Source organism: Vipera ursinii (genome assembly GCF_947247035.1).
Source record: "Vipera ursinii genome assembly, chromosome: 3".
NCBI classification, from domain to species: domain Eukaryota; kingdom Metazoa; phylum Chordata; class Lepidosauria; order Squamata; family Viperidae; genus Vipera; species Vipera ursinii.
This window is the reverse complement of record NC_139516.1, coordinates 65,907,549-65,914,644: the sequence shown is the minus strand read 5'-3', so window position 1 is coordinate 65,914,644 and position 7,096 is coordinate 65,907,549.

Below are 7,096 nucleotides of genomic sequence, written 5' to 3'. Positions count from 1 at the left end.
AGACTTTTTTTTTACATGGAAGGCCACTACACCAAAACATTTCCATACATTGATAAGAAGCCTTGTAATAAAAAACTCTAGTGTTCCTTTTTGACAGCCTCTTCCAGGAACCAAGAAAGACATGTGGAGTTACTTCTGAGTAGTTTTATTTATTCCTCACCTATAATCAGAAATCTTGCCAAACTAAGGCAGCTAATTGTATTACTATAAATATGCTCTGCGGATTGCTAGGGAGGAGCCATGTTAACTCCAGACCATACTTCACTGCCTCTTTGCCCTCTGGATGCAGCCCCTCCCTCTTGAGAATCCAGACTACATTCTGCCACACTTTTTGCCCACTTGGCTCACAGTGACAGCTCTGCAATGATACCTGGACTTACTATTGTCATTGGAGCTAGTATGTGGTAGATGATAGTTGCATGGAGAATGATTAGGAATAGCTAAGCCTTTGGCTCTGAGGAACAGGTACCAGGAAGCCTTTTGTAAAGTGAAAGCATCAAACTCCAGGGGGAGGTGCCTCCTTCCATACCAGACCCAGCCTCGGCGTGTTGCCTTGCAAATCTTGTTATTCTCTCTCCATACTCCCTTTTGAGATGCCCTTGAGGTGCCCTCCAGAAGGAGCAAGGTCATCACAGCCACTTGTTCTTCCCACTTCTCCATTCCACTTCTTACAGCTTTAGACTGACACAAATCAATCTCTGCTTAGTCAGGGCAGGTCAACAGGTATCTGTTGTTCTAATCCTGTGTCAAGGAGATGCTACAAGTCATAGCCAAGAAATGAGGCTGAAGTTGCTCCTGCTCTCCCCCCCCCCCTGACCCCGTGGTTGTTTCCATCGGTAGAGTTTTTTCTGGCCCTGGCTCTGGTGGCTTTTTGAAATGGGACTAGGATAATCCACTATCTCTTGGCTTGCCTTGTTTGAGGGTCAAGCTATTTTCCCAGGAAAATCTGCTCTGTGTGACCAAGAATCAGTCAAGGCTGCAGTCACCCCGCTGCTTTGGGAGTAAACATTTCTGACAAGACAACCTCCACCTTCCTTTCTCTCCGTCTGCCTGCAGAATTTCCTCTTGCCTCACTTGTTGCACCCCTTGAAATGGGCAACTTCCTTTGGGATAGTCCTTTGCAGCTGAGGGAGAAATGACTTCCTCAAGTTTGTGATGATCTTCATTTAAAGATGAATGCAGTTAAATATAACTTCATCTAAGCAGGGTAGAAATACCACTTAGATTAAACACAGTAGATTTATGTTTGGCTACTCTTTGATGGGAAGTCCGTGAGTTCCAGCTATGTGATATACTAATTTAAATTGGTGGAGTGAGACTGTGGAAATCTATTCTCAGTCATGGAATTTACTGGGTCACTATCTCTCATCTCAACCTGTTTGACTCAATTGACCTTGTAAAGAAAATTTAGGAGAGAGTACCCTGTATATTGCCTTGAACTCCTGCAGAACCAGTATGATTTAACTTTAATGATTAAACATAAACATTTGGTGAGGACCTTGCCAGTCTAAGGTACATTGATGCCATTCCTGAAGAAGTGCCTGAAGGCATGTGGATTAAAACAATCCATCTAGCCTTGTACTGCCTATTCATTCCTGTGTCCCTACTTTGAACCTAATTCATAACTAGCCCATTTGCACAGGGTTATCCTTGCAGTGTTCATTTTCACCATAGGCTTCTGTACATAAATGCTCTACATTTAAGCATACCGCTGATAGCATGATGAAGATATCGCTCTTGGCCAATATTATATTAGTTCTGCATCCCAAATGTTCTAGGCCCTAGGGAGTACATGATTGTCAGAATGTACACCTTATTTTAGAACATTTGTTTACGCTATAAAACTCATTCACTAAATCCCACTTCACCTATTACAGCAAAGGCTTTCTACTACTGGACAGCCATGTTTCCAAAACAATTTAAAAGATTTATGTATCTTTTACTAAAAGATATAAAAATCCCGGAAGATGAGAAGTAAAAGATTTTTCTTCCATATTATTCTGAGCAAAGTTTTCACTGGAATAAAGCATTTCTTTTAAAAATCTAAGCAAAGTGCTCATGAAATAAAAGCTGTAATGAGAATATTGCTATAACCAGGGACACTGCTGCAAAATTCCAGATTTTAGAAGTTTATCTATTATTAGTAATGGTAGCCTCTGCATTTATCAGTCAAGGAACATTGAAAAATCAATGTGTGGAACATTTTTCAAAAATTATGGAAAATATAGCTTCGCTTTTTTGTCACAATATGGGTGTGCCTACTGTTTTCATCCAGGAGGTTAAGCCACAATAAGGATGGTGTACTTGGGTATGCAACCCATTTACCCTCACTAATACAAGACTAAGTTAAGCAATTATAAGAATTGATATTTAATTAATAATAATAATATTTAAGTTTAAGAAAGTTATAGCTTAATGTTTCCTCCAAAACTGAGATGGCAATTTACTGTTACCAAGCATGCCATGATTTGAAAATCCAGCATTAAGTTACCTTGTGGTGATATGGGTGGCCAATAAATTTAATTAATAAATCAATCAATAAAATAAATCAATCACTGTTTGCTGGTGGCACACAATTTTTGCCTTGTTAAACCATCAGTCCAAATCTGGAGCTAATCCATACCTGTGTTGTTCTCCTTTTTCACTTGTTTTTGCAAATTAGGACTAAACAGCTTCTATAAATTAAATATAGATCAAGTATATAATAGCATTAACAACCTGGAATCCTTGCTTAAAAGTGACATGCCATCAATATTAAATAAGACTGAAGTATTAATGCAGGCTTTGGAATGAGGTTTCTTGTTAAGGGCTGTTCTGTGAGGTAGTCAGGGGGAGGCAACCTTGGCTCTTTTATGACTCGTGGACTTCAACTCCCAGAATTCCTGAGCCAGCATAGCTGACTCAGGAATTCTGGAAGTTGAAGTCCACAAGTCATAAAAGAGCCGAGGTTGCCTACCCCTGGTCTAGGGGGTAACTCTTTGGTTGTTTGAAATGTTCCTTTTTTTTAAATCTCATCAAAGGAAAGCAACTTATAACTGAGGGAAAAAAACCAGTACCAGTTTATTTGCTAATATTGAGCTTTGTGATAGTATTATGTAATTTATCTTTATCTGGGGAGTAATGTCCAATTGGCTCTCTCTATGCCAGTCTTGATTCTGTATGAGTTGATATAGGGCACATCGTTTTCAATCCTTTTATGCTTCAGAATGCAAGACCAAGCAAAAGACTCATGTTGGCCATTCTTGGCCACTTCATTATTTCTGTTCAGGGTTTTGCTGCCTGTTCTATGAATAGAAAACCCCCCACAAAACATCAATATACGCTAAGCTATTTCGATGCTGTCGCATAAAATAAACAGAAAAGCATAACATACAGTGGTAATCACTTTCCCCCTGTAAATCAAATAAATATATTAGGGACCAAGTGTTCTATAGAAGTAAATGATGTAGCAAGCACCTGCGCTTGATGCGAAAAGAAGAGAATATTTCTTGGCCAGTGTGTGTGATAAATCTTGTCTCTGTTTCCTGCTGGGAGGGAGGACAATAGGGTAAAGGAGGAAAGGGTAGGACTTGTTTCACATTGGCAGGTTGAAAATATTGAGCATTGGCACGGAAGTGGCTTCAGACCTAGTCTCATTTTAAAACAGTGAAATCCCTGGGGCAGAGCCCTGATATAGACAGCAAAACAGAATTACAAGAAATGAAAAAGCTGGCCATTCAGCACAGGATATAAATGAAATTGAAACGAAATATTTCATTTTTTTTACTTGGCATGTAAAAGCACTCTTACTTGGCATGCACATTCTATATACATTTGGCATGATAATGGAGAATGCCTTCTTCCAGTTGGATCGCTACAGATTTGGTTTGGGGGTTACATGATGTTGAAGTTGAACAGGAATTCAACAGAAGTTGAATGAGGAAATGACTTTAAAGTATCTAAATCCCAAGTTATTAATGGAGAAAGAAAACAGAGAACCAGCATTTTAAATTGAGTCTGTGGACAGACACAATATGCTCATGGATAAAATATGAAACAGCATTGGACCATTACATCCTACCTGGTTTTGGGATATTGGGCCCACACCCTTGCTGTATTTCTGTAAAAGCAAGTTGCATTAATACCAATATGACTTGTAGTTTCTGACTAATATAAATTAAGATCTTGTTACTTTCTGAAACATGACAAAGCCTATTTAATGGAACTGTGTCTGGTGATTCTGATTCAGCAAAAACAGTGACAACACCTCACTAATAATTTAGACATAATATACTGTGCCATGGACACCACAGACCAGCCTTAAGACAGAATGTTAGCAGACCCCACTGAGAATGGGAAGTGTTAAAGCATCTGAAGAATGGTGACTCATATCCTTCTGGGCGCTCATGTTGCATTTTATGGCTTTATATTAAATGGAAAACTCAGTCTTCCCCAATCTGGTGACCTCCATGTGAACTTGAACTGTTAAATTCCATAATTCTTAGGAAGTCTGCACTTGCTGTCTAGAAATTTTAGGAATTGTGTTTCCCATGGCTTAGGAGGATAACTTGATACGAAAAAACATTGGAGGCAGAAATTGGTGCAGGGCAATTTAATTAAAACATTTCATTTATATATTTTAATGTGTATTTCATTTTGCAAATGCCCATTATAGTTAGGCAATACCAAAGGATAGTTTATATGAGAAATACTTAGCCCAAAGGTGAATTGCAGATTTCATTTTCACCTCGTAGTGCTTAGCAAATACAGAATGCCCCAGCTGTACACAATCCAACAAATGGATTTAAACTTTTAAAATACCCACTAAATTAATAGTCTAATTTAGTTTTTTTTTCAATTTGTATGCAAAACCAATTCACTTACCTTGTCTTCTCTAGAAAGTTTTGTATAGCTTGTCTGAAGGACTTCGTTATGACCTTTTTGCCTGGTTGGGATTTGGAAAATAAAAAAAATATGGAAGTATTTCTGAATAATACGCTTCTTGGCAAAACAACAGGCCATTTTTAGTTTTCCTATCCCTCCTTCTGTCTCCTGATCCTCTGACTCTAAGGCCACTTAGACCATTTGACTTTGATTGCTTCCTCTGCAGTAGTTCTCTCTGAATGAGATGAAAGCATTCAATGCTGGAGGAGTTTTGCTTTATTGCACAGCAATGTAGTCTCAGCAGGTGGTAGCATCTGCCTGACCTTGTTTGAGCTTGGAAACTAAGCAAAGTCGGGCCTGGTTATTACATGAAGGAGAGTCCAATAGACACCTCATGGATGTAAGCAAAACTTGAAGTAGAAAAATATCTAGACAAAGACAATGTCCATTAGAGCCTTGGTGGAGCAGTGGGCTAATGCCTCCTTAAGGAACACCAGCTGCCTGCAATTAGTGCAGGTTCGAGTCCCACCAGGCTCAAGGTTGACTCAGCCTTCCATCCTTCCGAGATAGGTAAAATGAGGACCCGGATTGTTGGGGGCAATAAGCTGACTTTGTAATAATGCCGCTTGGGGTGTGTGTGAAAGCCCTAATAAGCAGGCATATGCAGAGAATGAAGGCTATTGCTAAGCTTGTAAGCCGCCCTGAGTCTTTGGAGAAGGGCGGGATATAAATGGAATTAAAATAAATAAAATAAATAAATAAATCTCCTTCCTTACGGTTGCCAAGCCAATTTCATGGACATGTCTACTATATGAGTTGGGCAGAAGCTGTGCTTAATTTGAAGAGTATTCAACTTTTTTATGTAGCAGTAGAATACATGTCTTTCTGCATTTGATAGACATGGCCTTTCTACAGAACATTCACAGGCTATTAGACCGTTATAAAGTCTCCCCATAAAAAGTGTATTTTCAACCACAAAGCAAGGCTAGTTGAACTTCCTAAAGAACGGTCCCCAATGCAGGTAGCCCTCAACCTACGACCATAAATTGAGCCCAAAATTTATGTTGATAAGTGAGGCATTTGTTAAGTGAGTTTTGCCCCATTTTATGACCTTTTTTGCTGCGGTTGTTAAGTCATTGCAGTTGTTAAGTTAGTAACATAGTTGTTAAGTGAATCTGGCTTCCCCATTGACTTTGCTTGTCAGAAGGTTGCAAAAGGGGATTACGTGACCCCAGGACACTGCAACCGTCATAAATAGGAACCAGTTTCCAAGTATCTGAATTTTGATCACATGAGCATGTGGATGTTGCAACGGTTGTAAGTGTGAAAAATGGTTCTAAGATACTTTTTCCCAGTGTTGTTGTAACAAGGACTACCTGTATAATGATCCATGTCTATTTGTTAGCTTCCCAAATAAAAGCTGTACTGGAGAAGCATTCCTTAGCACATATTGCCCAATTAAACCCCCTTGATTCAGAATGAATTTCATGACATAATGCAATATGCTCATTAGCTTAATGTAATGGTCAGAAAATGAGGGCAGTGGAGAGGAAGAATAAGGGATTAGCATCTAGATCAGTATTTCTCAGTCTTGACAAGTCCAAGAAGTATGAACTTCAGCTCCTAGAATTCCTCAGCTAGCAGTTCTGGGAGTTGAAGTCCACACACCATGGACTTGTTGAGTTTAAGAAACCCATCAGGACTTGGCTCTGAAGACCACAATGTGAAGTTTTATTCCTATTGTGCCTTTCAGCCTACATATAGTTTAGTGCATTTGTGTTTCAGTGTCATGGGGGGAAAAATGACACTATAAGGAGGAATGACTAAGGCAACATCACACACCACAACCAGAGAAAAGTGGATCGCAGCACCAAATGATAACAGTAGGAAATAGTGGAACTGATGAAACATGCTCAGTTCCAGAGGCCAGCATGCTTTATCCCTTGTGGGGTGTTTTCTTCTACAATCTACATGGTTAAGTTTTTAACTATCAAGAGGCACCTCCAGAAGATAAGAGAAGAGGATTATTTTTATCCCAAACATTACAAAAGTAGCTTGCAAACGAATCTTTCTCTGTCCTCTGTGACGGATTTCGAGGACATCTCTGTAAGTCTGCGCTGGTACAATACTTCTGCGATTTTTTCCCCTCCCTTCCCGATAATTGTCTCCTAGTGACGCTGCAGCCTGTTTACCCCATTATCAGTTAGTTGCAGTGAACAATGTAGCACTTACG